The sequence below is a fragment of the Chiloscyllium punctatum genome, chromosome 3 (genome assembly GCF_047496795.1).
Source record: "Chiloscyllium punctatum isolate Juve2018m chromosome 3, sChiPun1.3, whole genome shotgun sequence".
NCBI classification, from domain to species: domain Eukaryota; kingdom Metazoa; phylum Chordata; class Chondrichthyes; order Orectolobiformes; family Hemiscylliidae; genus Chiloscyllium; species Chiloscyllium punctatum.
In genome coordinates this window covers 25,642,253-25,657,786 of record NC_092741.1, presented here as the reverse complement: position 1 = coordinate 25,657,786, position 15,534 = coordinate 25,642,253, and the positions used below count along the sequence as shown (strand labels likewise).

The 15,534-nt window shown below is 51.5% G+C and overlaps 2 non-coding genes and 7 pseudogenes across 2 annotated transcripts; all 9 read left to right on the top strand.

Moving 5' to 3' along the window:
• Window positions 1–1,351: 1,351 nt before the first annotated feature.
• LOC140471939 (5S ribosomal RNA) lies at window positions 1,352–1,470 on the top strand (annotated as a pseudogene).
• Window positions 1,471–3,005: 1,535 nt separating this feature from the next.
• Window positions 3,006–3,124, top strand: LOC140475750 (5S ribosomal RNA). The gene has a single exon (XR_011960240.1). It is a non-coding gene; the product is annotated as a 5S ribosomal RNA (ribosomal RNA).
• Window positions 3,125–4,657: 1,533 nt separating this feature from the next.
• Window positions 4,658–4,766, top strand: LOC140472871 (5S ribosomal RNA; annotated as a pseudogene).
• Window positions 4,767–6,297: 1,531 nt separating this feature from the next.
• On the top strand, window positions 6,298–6,416 carry LOC140471210 (5S ribosomal RNA). The gene has a single exon (XR_011956892.1). It is a non-coding gene; the product is annotated as a 5S ribosomal RNA (ribosomal RNA).
• Window positions 6,417–7,949: 1,533 nt separating this feature from the next.
• LOC140472499 (5S ribosomal RNA) lies at window positions 7,950–8,068 on the top strand (annotated as a pseudogene).
• A 1,535-nt stretch (window positions 8,069–9,603) lies between these two features.
• LOC140472319 (5S ribosomal RNA) lies at window positions 9,604–9,722 on the top strand (annotated as a pseudogene).
• A 1,880-nt stretch (window positions 9,723–11,602) lies between these two features.
• LOC140472288 (5S ribosomal RNA) lies at window positions 11,603–11,711 on the top strand (annotated as a pseudogene).
• Window positions 11,712–13,599: 1,888 nt separating this feature from the next.
• LOC140472277 (5S ribosomal RNA) lies at window positions 13,600–13,708 on the top strand (annotated as a pseudogene).
• A 1,535-nt stretch (window positions 13,709–15,243) lies between these two features.
• LOC140472308 (5S ribosomal RNA) lies at window positions 15,244–15,362 on the top strand (annotated as a pseudogene).
• Window positions 15,363–15,534: the final 172 nt, after the last annotated feature.

The window sequence follows — 15,534 nt, the reverse complement described above, 5'->3', positions numbered from 1 at the left end:
TGGGGCTGCACGCTGTCTGCGGCTGGCAGTCAGGAAAGGAGGACAATAGACAATAGGTGCAGGAGTTGGCCATTCTGCCCTTGGAGCCTGCACCACCATTCAATATGATCATGGCTGATCATCCTTAATCAGTATCCTGTTCCTGCCTTATCTCCATAAGCCTTGATTCCACTATCCTTGAGAGCTCTGTCCAACTCTTTCTTCAATGAATCCAGAGACTGGGCCTCCACTGCCCTCTGGGGCAGAGCATTCCACACAGCCACCACTCTCTGGGTGAAGACGTTTCTCCTCATCTCTGTCCTAAACGGTCTACCCTGTATTTTTAAGCTGTGTCCTCTGTTTCGGCACTCACGTTTCCTGCCGCCAGAGTGTCCAATCCTTTGATAATCTTATACGTCTCAACCAGATCCCCTCTCAGTCTTCTAAACTCAAGGGTACACAAGCCCAGTCGCTCCAGTCTTTCAGTGTAAGGTAATCCCGCCATTCCAGGAATTGACCTCGTCAACCTACGCTGCACTCCCTCAATAGCCAGAATGTCTCTCCTCAAATTTGGAGACCAGAACTGCACACAGTACTCCAGGTGTGGTCTCACCAGGGCCCTGTACACCTGCAGAAGAACCTCTTTGCTTCTGTACTCAATCCCTCTTGTTATGAAGGCCAGCATGCTATTAGCCTTCTTCACTACCTGCTGTACCTGCATGCTTACCTTCATTGAGCGGTGTACAAGAACCCCCAGATCTCTCTGTACTGTCCCTTGACCGAAATTGATTCCATTTAGGTAGTAATCTGCCTTCCTGTTCTTGCCACCAAAGTGGATAAGCATCCATTTATCCACATTAAAGTGCATCTGCCATGCATCTGACCACTCACCTAACTTGTCCAGGTCACCCGGTAATCTCCTAACATCCTCATCACATTTCACCCTGCCACCCAGCTCAGTATCATCAGCAAATTTGCTAATGTTATTGCTAATAGCATCTTCTATATCATGAACATATATTGTAAAAAGCTGCGGTCCCAGTACTGATCCCTGCGGTACCCCACTGGTCACTGCCTGCCATTCCGAAATGGAGGCGTGGAGGAGTGTGGAAGGATGAGAGAATGCAGGCTGCAGCCCTATGAAGCAGGGGGAGGTTTTGCAGTTGGCCTGTGTGGGGATGTGGGAGACGACAGGAGCCTGGTGGGCAAGGGCTAGCTGGAGGGAGGGAGGGAGGGAGGGAAGCACGCACGGAGGAGAAAGAGCAAAGAGAAAAGAGAGAAAAAAAAAACAAAGGGGATCAAGAGAAAGAGCAGCAAAGAAAATGTGGCTGGCCAGCACGCCTTGAAGTGGGGAGAAAAGGTAGGAGCCAGCGCCTACGGCCATACTAGTCTGAAAACGCCCAATCTCGTCTGATCTCGGAAGCTAAGCTAACTCAGGCCTGGTTAGTACTTAGATGGGAGACTGCCTGGAAATACCAGGTGCAGTAGGCTTTTTCCGCCAGCAGGGGCTGCTCAAGTCACCCCTCTGCACTCGTGTTGGGCCACGCACGCAATGCAGCGACAGGTTATTTTTGCTGCCGCTGTGCCTGGCATCAGTCTCCTGCAGGCAGGAGACAGGGAGGGGAGGAGAGCGGAGCGCTGCCAAAATCAGCAAGAAAGACGGAAAGAAAGGGATTGGGGCTGCACGCTGTCTGCGGCTGGCAGTCAGGAAAGGAGGACAATAGACAATAGGTGCAGGAGTTGGCCATTCTGCCCTTGGAGCCTGCACCACCATTCAATATGATCATGGCTGATCATCCTTAATCAGTATCCTGTTCCTGCCTTATCTCCATAAGCCTTGATTCCACTATCCTTGAGAGCTCTGTCCAACTCTTTCTTCAATGAATCCAGAGACTGGGCCTCCACTGCCCTCTGGGGCAGAGCATTCCACACAGCCACCACTCTCTGGGTGAAGACGTTTCTCCTCATCTCTGTCCTAAACGGTCTACCCTGTATTTTTAAGCTGTGTCCTCTGTTTCGGCACTCACGTTTCCTGCCGCCAGAGTGTCCAATCCTTTGATAATCTTATATGTCTCAACCAGATCCCCTCTCAGTCTTCTAAACTCAAGGGTACACAAGCCCAGTCGCTCCAGTCTTTCAGTGTAAGGTAATCCCGCCATTCCAGGAATTGACCTCGTCAACCTACGCTGCACTCCCTCAATAGCCAGAATGTCTCTCCTCAAATTTGGAGACCAGAACTGCACACAGTACTCCAGGTGTGGTCTCACCAGGGCCCTGTACACCTGCAGAAGAACCTCTTTGCTTCTGTACTCAATCCCTCTTGTTATGAAGGCCAGCATGCTATTAGCCTTCTTCACTACCTGCTGTACCTGCATGCTTACCTTCATTGAGCGGTGTACAAGAACCCCCAGATCTCTCTGTACTGTCCCTTGACCGAAATTGATTCCATTTAGGTAGTAATCTGCCTTCCTGTTCTTGCCACCAAAGTGGATAAGCATCCATTTATCCACATCAAAGTGCATCTGCCATGCATCTGACCACTCACCTAACTTGTCCAGGTCACCCGGTAATCTCCTAACATCCTCATCACATTTCACCCTGCCACCCAGCTCAGTATCATCAGCAAATTTGCTAATGTTATTGCTAATAGCATCTTCTATATCATGAACATATATTGTAAAAAGCTGCGGTCCCAGTACTGATCCCTGCGGTACCCCACTGGTCACTGCCTGCCATTCCGAAATGGAGGCGTGGAGGAGTGTGGAAGGATGAGAGAATGCAGGCTGCAGCCCGATGAAGCAGGGGGAGGTTTTGCAGTTGGCCTGTGTGGGGATGTGGGAGACGACAGGAGCCTGGTGGGCAAGGGCTAGCTGGAGGGAGGGAGGGAGGGAGGGAAGCACGCACGGAGGAGAAAGAGCAAAGAGAAAAGAGAGAAAAAAAAACCAAAGGGGATCAAGAGAAAAAGCAGCAAAGAAAATGTGGCTGGCCAGCACGCCTTGAAGTGGGGAGAAAAGGCAGGAGCCAGCGCCTACAGCCATACTAGTCTGAAAGCGCCCGATCTCGTCTGATCTCGGAAGCTAAGCAGACTCAGGCCTGGTTAGTACTTGGATGGGTGGCCGCCTGGGAATACCAGGTGCAGTAGGCTTTTTCCGCCAGCAGGGGCTGCTCAAGTCACCCCTCTGCACTCGTGTTGGGCCACGCACGCAATGCAGCGACAGGTTATTTTTGCTGCCGCTGTGCCTGGCATCAGTCTCCTGCAGGCAGGAGACAGGGAGGGGAGGAGAGTGGAGCGCTGCCAAAATCAGCAAGAAAGAGGGAAAGAAAGGGATTGGGGCTGCACGCTGTCTGCGGCTGGCAGTCAGGAAAGGTGGACAATAGACAATAGGTGCAGGAGTTGGCCATTCTGCCCTTGGAGCCTGCACCACCATTCAATATGATCATGGCTGATCATCCTTAATCAGTATCCTGTTCCTGCCTTATCTCCATAAGCCTTGATTCCACTATCCTTGAGAGCTCTGTCCAACTCTTTCTTCAATGAATCCAGAGACTGGGCCTCCACTGCCCTCTGGGGCAGAGCATTCCACACAGCCACCACTCTCTGGGTGAAGACGTTTCTCCTCATCTCTGTCCTAAACGGTCTACCCCGTATTTTTAAGCTGTGTCCTCTGTTTCGGCACTCACGTTTCCTGCCGCCAGAGTGTCCAATCCTTTGATAATCTTATATGTCTCAACCAAATCCCCTCTCAGTCTTCTAAACTCAAGGGTACACAAGCCCAGTCGCTCCAGTCTTTCAGTGTAAGGTAATCCCGCCATTCCAGGAATTGACCTCGTCAACCTACGCTGCACTCCCTCAATAGCCAGAATGTCTCTCCTCAAATTTGGAGACCAGAACTGCACACAGTACTCCAGGTGTGGTCTCACCAGGGCCCTGTACACCTGCAGAAGAACCTCTTTGCTTCTGTACTCAATCCCTCTTGTTATGAAGGCCAGCATGCTATTAGCCTTCTTCACTACCTGCTGTACCTGCATGCTTACCTTCATTGAGCGGTGTACAAGAACCCCCAGATCTCTCTGTACTGTCCCTTGACCGAAATTGATTCCATTTAGGTAGTAATCTGCCTTCCTGTTCTTGCCACCAAAGTGGATAAGCATCCATTTATCCACATTAAAGTGCATCTGCCATGCATCTGACCACTCACCTAACTTGTCCAGGTCACCCGGTAATCTCCTAACATCCTCATCACATTTCACCCTGCCACCCAGCTCAGTATCATCAGCAAATTTGCTAATGTTATTGCTAATAGCATCTTCTATATCATGAACATATATTGTAAAAAGCTGCGGTCCCAGTACTGATCCCTGCGGTACCCCACTGGTCACTGCCTGCCATTCCGAAATGGAGGCGTGGAGGAGTGTGGAAGGATGAGAGAATGCAGGCTGCAGCCCTATGAAGCAGGGGGAGGTTTTGCAGTTGGCCTGTGTGGGGATGTGGGAGACGACAGGAGCCTGGTGGGCAAGGGCTAGCTGGAGGGAGGGAGGGAGGGAGGGAAGCACGCACAGAGGAGAAAGTGCATCGAGAAAAGAGAGAAAAAAAACAAAGGGGATCAAGAGAAAGAGCAGCAAAGAAAATGTGGCTGGCCAGCACGCCTTGAAGTGGGGAGAAAAGGCAGGGGCCAGTGCCTACGGCCGTACTAGTCTGAAAACGTCTGATCTCGGATGCTAAGCAGCCTCAGGCCTGGTTAGTACTTGGATGGGAGCCTGCCTGGGAATACCAGGTGCAGTAGGCTTTTTCCGCCAGCAGGGGCTGCTCAAGTCACCCCTCTGCACTCGTGTTGGGCCACGCACGCAATGCAGCGACAGGTTATTTTTGCTGCCGCTGTGCCTGGCATCAGTCTCCTGCAGGCAGGAGACAGGGAGGGGAGGAGAGCGGAGCGCTGCCAAAATCAGCAAGAAAGAGGGAAAGAAAGGGATTGGGGCTGCACGCTGTCTGCGGCTGGCAGTCAGGAAAGGAGGACAATAGACAATAGGTGCAGGAGTTGGCCATTCTGCCCTTGGAGCCTGCACCACCATTCAATATGATCATGGCTGATCATCCTTAATCAGTATCCTGTTCCTGCCTTATCTCCATAAGCCTTGATTCCACTATCCTTGAGAGCTCTGTCCAACTCTTTCTTCAATGAATCCAGAGACTGGGCCTCCACTGCCCTCTGGGGCAGAGCATTCCACACAGCCACCACTCTCTGGGTGAAGACGTTTCTCCTCATCTCTGTCCTAAACGGTCTACCCCGTATTTTTAAGCTGTGTCCTCTGTTTCGGCACTCACGTTTCCTGCCGCCAGAGTGTCCAATCCTTTGATAATCTTATACGTCTCAACCAGATCCCCTCTCAGTCTTCTAAACTCAAGGGTACACAAGCCCAGTCGCTCCAGTCTTTCAGTGTAAGGTAATCCCGCCATTCCAGGAATTGACCTCGTCAACCTACGCTGCACTCCCTCAATAGCCAGAATGTCTCTCCTCAAATTTGGAGACCAGAACTGCACACAGTACTCCAGGTCTGGTCTCACCAGGGCCCTGTACACCTGCAGAAGAACCTCTTTGCTTCTGTACTCAATCCCTCTTGTTATGAAGGCCAGCATGCTATTAGCCTTCTTCACTACCTGCTGTACCTGCATGCTTACCTTCATTGAGCGGTGTACAAGAACCCCCAGATCTCTCTGTACTGTCCCTTGACCGAAATTGATTCCATTTAGGTAGTAATCTGCCTTCCTGTTCTTGCCACCAAAGTGGATAAGCATCCATTTATCCACATTAAAGTGCATCTGCCATGCATCTGACCACTCACCTAACTTGTCCAGGTCACCCGGTAATCTCCTAACATCCTCATCACATTTCACCCTGCCACCCAGCTCAGTATCATCAGCAAATTTGCTAATGTTATTGCTAATAGCATCTTCTATATCATGAACATATATTGTAAAAAGCTGCGGTCCCAGTACTGATCCCTGCGGTACCCCACTGGTCACTGCCTGCCATTCCGAAATGGAGGCGTGGAGGAGTGTGGAAGGATGAGAGAATGCAGGCTGCAGCCCTATGAAGCAGGGGGAGGTTTTGCAGTTGGCCTGTGTGGGGATGTGGGAGACGACAGGAGCCTGGTGGGCAAGGGCTAGCTGGAGGGAGGGAGGGAGGGAAGCACGCACGGAGGAGAAAGAGCAAAGAGAAAAGAGAGAAAAAAAAAACAAAGGGGATCAAGAGAAAGAGCAGCAAAGAAAATGTGGCTGGCCAGCACGCCTTGAAGTGGGGAGAAAAGGCAGGAGCCAGCGCCTACGGCCATACTAGTCTGAAAACGCCCGATCTTGTCTGATCTCCGAAGCTAAGCAGACTCAGGCCTGGTTAGTACTTGGATGGGAGACTGCCTGGGAATACCAGGTGCAGTAGGCTTTTTCCGCCAGCAGGGGCTGCTCAAGTCACCCCTCTGCACTCGTGTTGGGCCACGCACGCAATGCAGCGACAGGTTATTTTTGCTGCCGCTGTGCCTGGCATCAGTCTCCTGCAGGCAGGAGACAGGGAGGGGAGGAGAGCGGAGCGCTGCCAAAATCAGCAAGAAAGGGGGAAAGAAAGGGATTGGGGCTGCACGCTGTCTGCGGCTGGCAGTCAGGAAAGGAGGACAATAGACAATAGGTGCAGGAGTTGGCCATTCTGCCCTTGGAGCCTGCACCACCATTCAATATGATCATGGCTGATCATCCTTAATCAGTATCCTGTTCCTGCCTTATCTCCATAAGCCTTGATTCCACTATCCTTGAGAGCTCTGTCCAACTCTTTCTTCAATGAATCCAGAGACTGGGCCTCCACTGCCCTCTGGGGCAGAGCATTCCACACAGCCACCACTCTCTGGGTGAAGACGTTTCTCCTCATCTCTGTCCTAAACGGTCTACCCTGTATTTTTAAGCTGTGTCCTCTGTTTCGGCACTCACGTTTCCTGCCGCCAGAGTGTCCAATCCTTTGATAATCTTATACGTCTCAACCAGATCCCCTCTCAGTCTTCTAAACTCAAGGGTACACAAGCCCAGTCGCTCCAGTCTTTCAGTGTAAGGTAATCCCGCCATTCCAGGAATTGACCTCGTCAACCTACGCTGCACTCCCTCAATAGCCAGAATGTCTCTCCTCAAATTTGGAGACCAGAACTGCACACAGTACTCCAGGTGTGGTCTCACCAGGGCCCTGTACACCTGCAGAAGAACCTCTTTGCTTCTGTACTCAATCCCTCTTGTTATGAAGGCCAGCATGCTATTAGCCTTCTTCACTACCTGCTGTACCTGCATGCTTACCTTCATTGAGCGGTGTACAAGAACCCCCAGATCTCTCTGTACTGTCCCTTGACCGAAATTGATTCCATTTAGGTAGTAATCTGCCTTCCTGTTCTTGCCACCAAAGTGGATAAGCATCCATTTATCCACATTAAAGTGCATCTGCCATGCATCTGACCACTCACCTAACTTGTCCAGGTCACCCGGTAATCTCCTAACATCCTCATCACATTTCACCCTGCCACCCAGCTCAGTATCATCAGCAAATTTGCTAATGTTATTGCTAATAGCATCTTCTATATCATGAACATATATTGTAAAAAGCTGCGGTCCCAGTACTGATCCCTGCGGTACCCCACTGGTCACTGCCTGCCATTCCGAAATGGAGGCGTGGAGGAGTGTGGAAGGATGAGAGAATGCAGGCTGCAGCCCTATGAAGCAGGGGGAGGTTTTGCAGTTGGCCTGTGTGGGGATGTGGGAGACGACAGGAGCCTGGTGGGCAAGGGCTAGCTGGAGGGAGGGAGGGAGGGAGGGAAGCACGCACAGAGGAGAAAGTGCATCGAGAAAAGAGAGAAAAAAAACAAAGGGGATCAAGAGAAAGAGCAGCAAAGAAAATGTGGCTGGCCAGCACGCCTTGAAGTGGGGAGAAAAGGCAGGGGCCAGTGCCTACGGCCGTACTAGTCTGAAAACGCCTGATCTCGTCTGATCTCGGATGCTAAGCAGCCTCAGGCCTGGTTAGCACTTGGATGGGAGCCTGCCTGGGAATACCAGGTGCAGTAGGCTTTTTCCGCCAGCAGGGGCTGCTCAAGTCACCCCTCTGCACTCGTGTTGGGCCACGCACGCAATGCAGCGACAGGTTATTTTTGCTGCCGCTGTGCCTGGCATCAGTCTCCTGCAGGCAGGAGACAGGGAGGGGAGGAGAGCGGAGCGCTGCCAAAATCAGCAAGAAAGAGGGAAAGAAAGGGATTGGGGCTGCACGCTGTCTGCGGCTGGCAGTCAGGAAAGGAGGACAATAGACAATAGGTGCAGGAGTTGGCCATTCTGCCCTTGGAGCCTGCACCACCATTCAATATGATCATGGCTGATCATCCTTAATCAGTATCCTGTTCCTGCCTTATCTCCATAAGCCTTGATTCCACTATCCTTGAGAGCTCTGTCCAACTCTTTCTTCAATGAATCCAGAGACTGGGCCTCCACTGCCCTCTGGGGCAGAGCATTCCACACAGCCACCACTCTCTGGGTGAAGACGTTTCTCCTCATCTCTGTCCTAAACGGTCTACCCCGTATTTTTAAGCTGTGTCCTCTGTTTCGGCACTCACGTTTCCTGCCGCCAGAGTGTCCAATCCTTTGATAATCTTATACGTCTCAACCAGATCCCCTCTCAGTCTTCTAAACTCAAGGGTACACAAGCCCAGTCGCTCCAGTCTTTCAGTGTAAGGTAATCCCGCCATTCCAGGAATTGACCTCGTCAACCTACGCTGCACTCCCTCAATAGCCAGAATGTCTCTCCTCAAATTTGGAGACCAGAACTGCACACAGTACTCCAGGTGTGGTCTCACCAGGGCCCTGTACACCTGCAGAAGAACCTCTTTGCTTCTGTACTCAATCCCTCTTGTTATGAAGGCCAGCATGCTATTAGCCTTCTTCACTACCTGCTGTACCTGCATGCTTACCTTCATTGAGCGGTGTACAAGAACCCCCAGATCTCTCTGTACTGTCCCTTGACCGAAATTGATTCCATTTAGGTAGTAATCTGCCTTCCTGTTCTTGCCACCAAAGTGGATAAGCATCCATTTATCCACATGAAAGTGCATCTGCCATGCATCTGACCACTCACCTAACTTGTCCAGGTCACCCGGTAATCTCCTAACATCCTCATCACATTTCACCCTGCCACCCAGCTCAGTATCATCAGCAAATTTGCTAATGTTATTGCTAATAGCATCTTCTATATCATGAACATATATTGTAAAAAGCTGCGGTCCCAGTACTGATCCCTGCGGTACCCCACTGGTCACTGCCTGCCATTCCGAAATGGAGGCGTGGAGGAGTGTGGAAGGATGAGAGAATGCAGGCTGCAGCCCTATGAAGCAGGGGGAGGTTTTGCAGTTGGCCTGTGTGGGGATGTGGGAGACGACAGGAGCCTGGTGGGCAAGGGCTAGCTGGAGGGAGGGAGGGAGGGAGGGAAGCACGCACGGAGGAGAAAGAGCAAAGAGAAAAGAGAGAAAAAAAAAACAAAGGGGATCAAGAGAAAGAGCAGCAAAGAAAATGTGGCTGGCCAGCACGCCTTGAAGTGGGGAGAAAAGGTAGGAGCCAGCGCCTACGGCCATACTAGTCTGAAAAAGCCCAATCTCGTCTGATCTCGGAAGCTAAGCTAACTCAGGCCTGGTTAGTACTTGGATGGGAGACTGCCTGGAAATACCAGGTGCAGTAGGCTTTTTCCGCCAGCAGGGGCTGCTCAAGTCACCCCTCTGCACTCGTGTTGGGCCACGCACGCAATGCAGCGACAGGTTATTTTTGCTGCCGCTGTGCCTGGCATCAGTCTCCTGCAGGCAGGAGACAGGGAGGGGAGGAGAGCGGAGCGCTGCCAAAATCAGCAAGAAAGAGGGAAAGAAAGGGATTGGGGCTGCACGCTGTCTGCGGCTGGCAGTCAGGAAAGGAGGACAATAGACAATAGGTGCAGGAGTTGGCCATTCTGCCCTTGGAGCCTGCACCACCATTCAATATGATCATGGCTGATCATCCTTAATCAGTATCCTGTTCCTGCCTTATCTCCATAAGCCTTGATTCCACTATCCTTGAGAGCTCTGTCCAACTCTTTCTTCAATGAATCCAGAGACTGGGCCTCCACTGCCCTCTGGGGCAGAGCATTCCACACAGCCACCACTCTCTGGGTGAAGACGTTTCTCCTCATCTCTGTCCTAAACGGTCTACCCTGTATTTTTAAGCTGTGTCCTCTGTTTCGGCACTCACGTTTCCTGCCGCCAGAGTGTCCAATCCTTTGATAATCTTATACGTCTCAACCAGATCCCCTCTCAGTCTTCTAAACTCAAGGGTACACAAGCCCAGTCGCTCCAGTCTTTCAGTGTAAGGTAATCCCGCCATTCCAGGAATTGACCTCATCAACCTACGCTGCACTCCCTCAATAGCCAGAATGTCTCTCCTCAAATTTGGAGACCAGAACTGCACACAGTACTCCAGGTGTGGTCTCACCAGGGCCCTGTACACCTGCAGAAGAACCTCTTTGCTTCTGTACTCAATCCCTCTTGTTATGAAGGCCAGCATGCTATTAGCCTTCTTCACTACCTGCTGTACCTGCATGCTTACCTTCATTGAGCGGTGTACAAGAACCCCCAGATCTCTCTGTACTGTCCCTTGACCGAAATTGATTCCATTTAGGTAGTAATCTGCCTTCCTGTTCTTGCCACCAAAGTGGATAAGCATCCATTTATCCACATTAAAGTGCATCTGCCATGCATCTGACCACTCACCTAACTTGTCCAGGTCACCCGGTAATCTCCTAACATCCTCATCACATTTCACCCTGCCACCCAGCTCAGTATCATCAGCAAATTTGCTAATGTAATTGCTAATAGCATCTTCTATATCATGAACATATATTGTAAAAAGCTGCGGTCCCAGTACTGATCCCTGCGGTACCCCACTGGTCACTGCCTGCCATTCCGAAATGGAGGCGTGGAGGAGTGTGGAAGGATGAGAGAATGCAGGCTGCAGCCCTATGAAGCAGGGGGAGGTTTTGCAGTTGGCCTGTGTGGGGATGTGGGAGACGACAGGAGCCTGGTGGGCAAGGGCTAGCTGGAGGGAGGGAGGGAGGGAGGGAAGCACGCACGGAGGAGAAAGAGCAAAGAGAAAAGAGAGAAAAAAAAAACAAAGGGGATCAAGAGAAAGAGCAGCAAAGAAAATGTGGCTGGCCAGCACACCTTGAAGTGGGGAGAAAAGGCAAGGGCCAGCGCCTACGGCCATACTAGTCTGAAAACGCCTGATCTTGGAAGATAAGCAGACTCAGGCCTGGTTAGTACTTGGATGGGAGACCGCCTGGGAATAGTGTGGAAGGATGAGAGAATGCAGGCTGCAGCCCGATGAAGCAGGGGGAGGTTTTGCAGTTGGCCTGTGTGGGGATGTGGGAGACGACAGGAGCCTGGTGGGCAAGGGCTAGCGGGAGGGAAGCACGCACGGAGGAGAAAGAGCAAAGAGAAAAGAGAGAAAAAAAAACCAAAGGGGATCAAGAGAAAAAGCAGCAAAGAAAATGTGGCTGGCCAGCACGCCTTGAAGTGGGGAGAAAAGGCAGGAGCCAGCGCCTCCAGCCATACTAGTCTGAAAGCGCCTGATCTCGGAAGCTAAGCAGACTCAGGCCTGGTTAGTACTTGGATGGGAGACCGCCTGGGAATACCAGGTGCAGTAGGCTTTTTCCGCCAGCAGGGGCTGCTCAAGTCACCCCTCTGCACTCGTGTTGGGCCACGCACGCAATGCAGCGACAGGTTATTTTTGCTGCCGCTGTGCCTGGCATCAGTCTCCTGCAGGCAGGAGACAGGGAGGGGAGGAGAGCGGAGCGCTGCCAAAATCAGCAAGAAAGAGGGAAAGAAAGGGATTGGGGCTGCACGCTGTCTGCGGCTGGCAGTCAGGAAAGGAGGACAATAGACAATAGGTGCAGGAGTTGGCCATTCTGCCCTTGGAGCCTGCACCACCATTCAATATGATCATGGCTGATCATCCTTAATCAGTATCCTGTTCCTGCCTTATCTCCATAAGCCTTGATTCCACTATCCTTGAGAGCTCTGTCCAACTCTTTCTTCAATGAATCCAGAGACTGGGCCTCCACTGCCCTCTGGGGCAGAGCATTACACACAGCCACCACTCTCTGGGTGAAGACGTTTCTCCTCATCTCTGTCCTAAACGGTCTACCCCGTATTTTTAAGCTGTGTCCCCTGTTTCGGCACTCACGTTTCCTGCCGCCAGAGTGTCCAATCCTTTGATAATCTTATATGTCTCAACCAGATCCCCTCTCAGTCTTCTAAACTCAAGGGTACACAAGCCCAGTCGCTCCAGTCTTTCAGTGTAAGGTAATCCCGCCATTCCAGGAATTGACCTCGTCAACCTACGCTGCACTCCCTCAATAGCCAGAATGTCTCTCCTCAAATTTGGAGACCAGAACTGCACACAGTACTCCAGGTGTGGTCTCACCAGGGCCCTGTACACCTGCAGAAGAACCTCTTTGCTTCTGTACTCAATCCCTCTTGTTATGAAGGCCAGCATGCTATTAGCCTTCTTCACTACCTGCTGTACCTGCATGCTTACCTTCATTGAGCGGTGTACAAGAACCCCCAGATCTCTCTGTACTGTCCCTTGACCGAAATTGATTCCATTTAGGTAGTAATCTGCCTTCCTGTTCTTGCCACCAAAGTGGATAAGCATCCATTTATCCACATTAAAGTGCATCTGCCATGCATCTGACCACTCACCTAACTTGTCCAGGTCACCCGGTAATCTCCTAACATCCTCATCACATTTCACCCTGCCACCCAGCTCAGTATCATCAGCAAATTTGCTAATGTAATTGCTAATAGCATCTTCTATATCATGAACATATATTGTAAAAAGCTGCGGTCCCAGTACTGATCCCTGCGGTACCCCACTGGTCACTGCCTGCCATTCCGAAATGGAGGCGTGGAGGAGTGTGGAAGGATGAGAGAATGCAGGCTGCAGCCCTATGAAGCAGGGGGAGGTTTTGCAGTTGGCCTGTGTGGGGATGTGGGAGACGACAGGAGCCTGGTGGGCAAGGGCTAGCTGGAGGGAGGGAGGGAGGGAGGGAAGCACGCACGGAGGAGAAAGAGCAAAGAGAAAAGAGAGAAAAAAAAAACAAAGGGGATCAAGAGAAAGAGCAGCAAAGAAAATGTGGCTGGCCAGCACACCTTGAAGTGGGGAGAAAAGGCAAGGGCCAGCGCCTACGGCCATACTAGTCTGAAAACGCCTGATCTTGGAAGATAAGCAGACTCAGGCCTGGTTAGTACTTGGATGGGAGACCGCCTGGGAATAGTGTGGAAGGATGAGAGAATGCAGGCTGCAGCCCGATGAAGCAGGGGGAGGTTTTGCAGTTGGCCTGTGTGGGGATGTGGGAGACGACAGGAGCCTGGTGGGCAAGGGCTAGCTGGAGGGAGGGAGGGAAGCACGCACGGAGGAGAAAGAGCAAAGAGAAAAGAGAGAAAAAAAAACCAAAGGGGATCAAGAGAAAAAGCAGCAAAGAAAATGTGGCTGGCCAGCACGCCTTGAAGTGGGGAGAAAAGGCAGGAGCCAGCGCCTCCAGCCATACTAGTCTGAAAGCGCCTGATCTCGGAAGCTAAGCAGACTCAGGCCTGGTTAGTACTTGGATGGGAGACCGCCTGGGAATACCAGGTGCAGTAGGCTTTTTCCGCCAGCAGGGGCTGCTCAAGTCACCCCTCTGCACTCGTGTTGGGCCACGCACGCAATGCAGCGACAGGTTATTTTTGCTGCCGCTGTGCCTGGCATCAGTCTCCTGCAGGCAGGAGACAGGGAGGGGAGGAGAGCGGAGCGCTGCCAAAATCAGCAAGAAAGAGGGAAAGAAAGGGATTGGGGCTGCACGCTGTCTGCGGCTGGCAGTCAGGAAAGGAGGACAATAGACAATAGGTGCAGGAGTTGGCCATTCTGCCCTTGGAGCCTGCACCACCATTCAATATGATCATGGCTGATCATCCTTAATCAGTATCCTGTTCCTGCCTTATCTCCATAAGCCTTGATTCCACTATCCTTGAGAGCTCTGTCCAACTCTTTCTTCAATGAATCCAGAGACTGGGCCTCCACTGCCCTCTGGGGCAGAGCATTACACACAGCCACCACTCTCTGGGTGAAGACGTTTCTCCTCATCTCTGTCCTAAACGGTCTACCCCGTATTTTTAAGCTGTGTCCCCTGTTTCGGCACTCACGTTTCCTGCCGCCAGAGTGTCCAATCCTTTGATAATCTTATATGTCTCAACCAGATCCCCTCTCAGTCTTCTAAACTCAAGGGTACACAAGCCCAGTCGCTCCAGTCTTTCAGTGTAAGGTAATCCCGCCATTCCAGGAATTGACCTCGTCAACCTACGCTGCACTCCCTCAATAGCCAGAATGTCTCTCCTCAAATTTGGAGACCAGAACTGCACACAGTACTCCAGGTGTGGTCTCACCAGGGCCCTGTACACCTGCAGAAGAACCTCTTTGCTTCTGTACTCAATCCCTCTTGTTATGAAGGCCAGCATGCTATTAGCCTTCTTCACTACCTGCTGTACCTGCATGCTTACCTTCATTGAGCGGTGTACAAGAACCCCCAGATCTCTCTGTACTGTCCCTTGACCGAAATTGATTCCATTTAGGTAGTAATCTGCCTTCCTGTTCTTGCCACCAAAGTGGATAAGCATCCATTTATCCACATTAAAGTGCATCTGCCATGCATCTGACCACTCACCTAACTTGTCCAGGTCACCCGGTAATCTCCTAACATCCTCATCACATTTCACCCTGCCACCCAGCTCAGTATCATCAGCAAATTTGCTAATGTTATTGCTAATAGCATCTTCTATATCATGAACATATATTGTAAAAAGCTGCGGTCCCAGTACTGATCCCTGCGGTACCCCACTGGTCACTGCCTGCCATTCCGAAATGGAGGCGTGGAGGAGTGTGGAAGGATGAGAGAATGCAGGCTGCAGCCCTATGAAGCAGGGGGAGGTTTTGCAGTTGGCCTGTGTGGGGATGTGGGAGACGACAGGAGCCTGGTGGGCAAGGGCTAGCTGGAGGGAGGGAGGGAGGGAGGGAAGCACGCACGGAGGAGAAAGAGCAAAGAGAAAAGAGAGAAAAAAAAAACAAAGGGGATCAAGAGAAAGAGCAGCAAAGAAAATGTGGCTGGCCAGCACGCCTTGAAGTGGGGAGAAAAGGTAGGAGCCAGCGCCTACGGCCATACTAGTCTGAAAAAGCCCAATCTCGTCTGATCTCGGAAGCTAAGCTAACTCAGGCCTGGTTAGTACTTGGATGGGAGACTGCCTGGAAATACCAGGTGCAGTAGGCTTTTTCCGCTAGCAGGGGCTGCTCAAGTCACCCCTCTGCACTCGTGTTGGGCCACGCACGCAATGCAGCGACAGGTTATTTTTGCTGCCGCTGTGCCTGGCATCAGTCTCCTGCAGGCAGGAGACAGGGAGGGGAGGAGAGCGGAGCGCTGCCAAAATCAGCAAGAAAGAGGG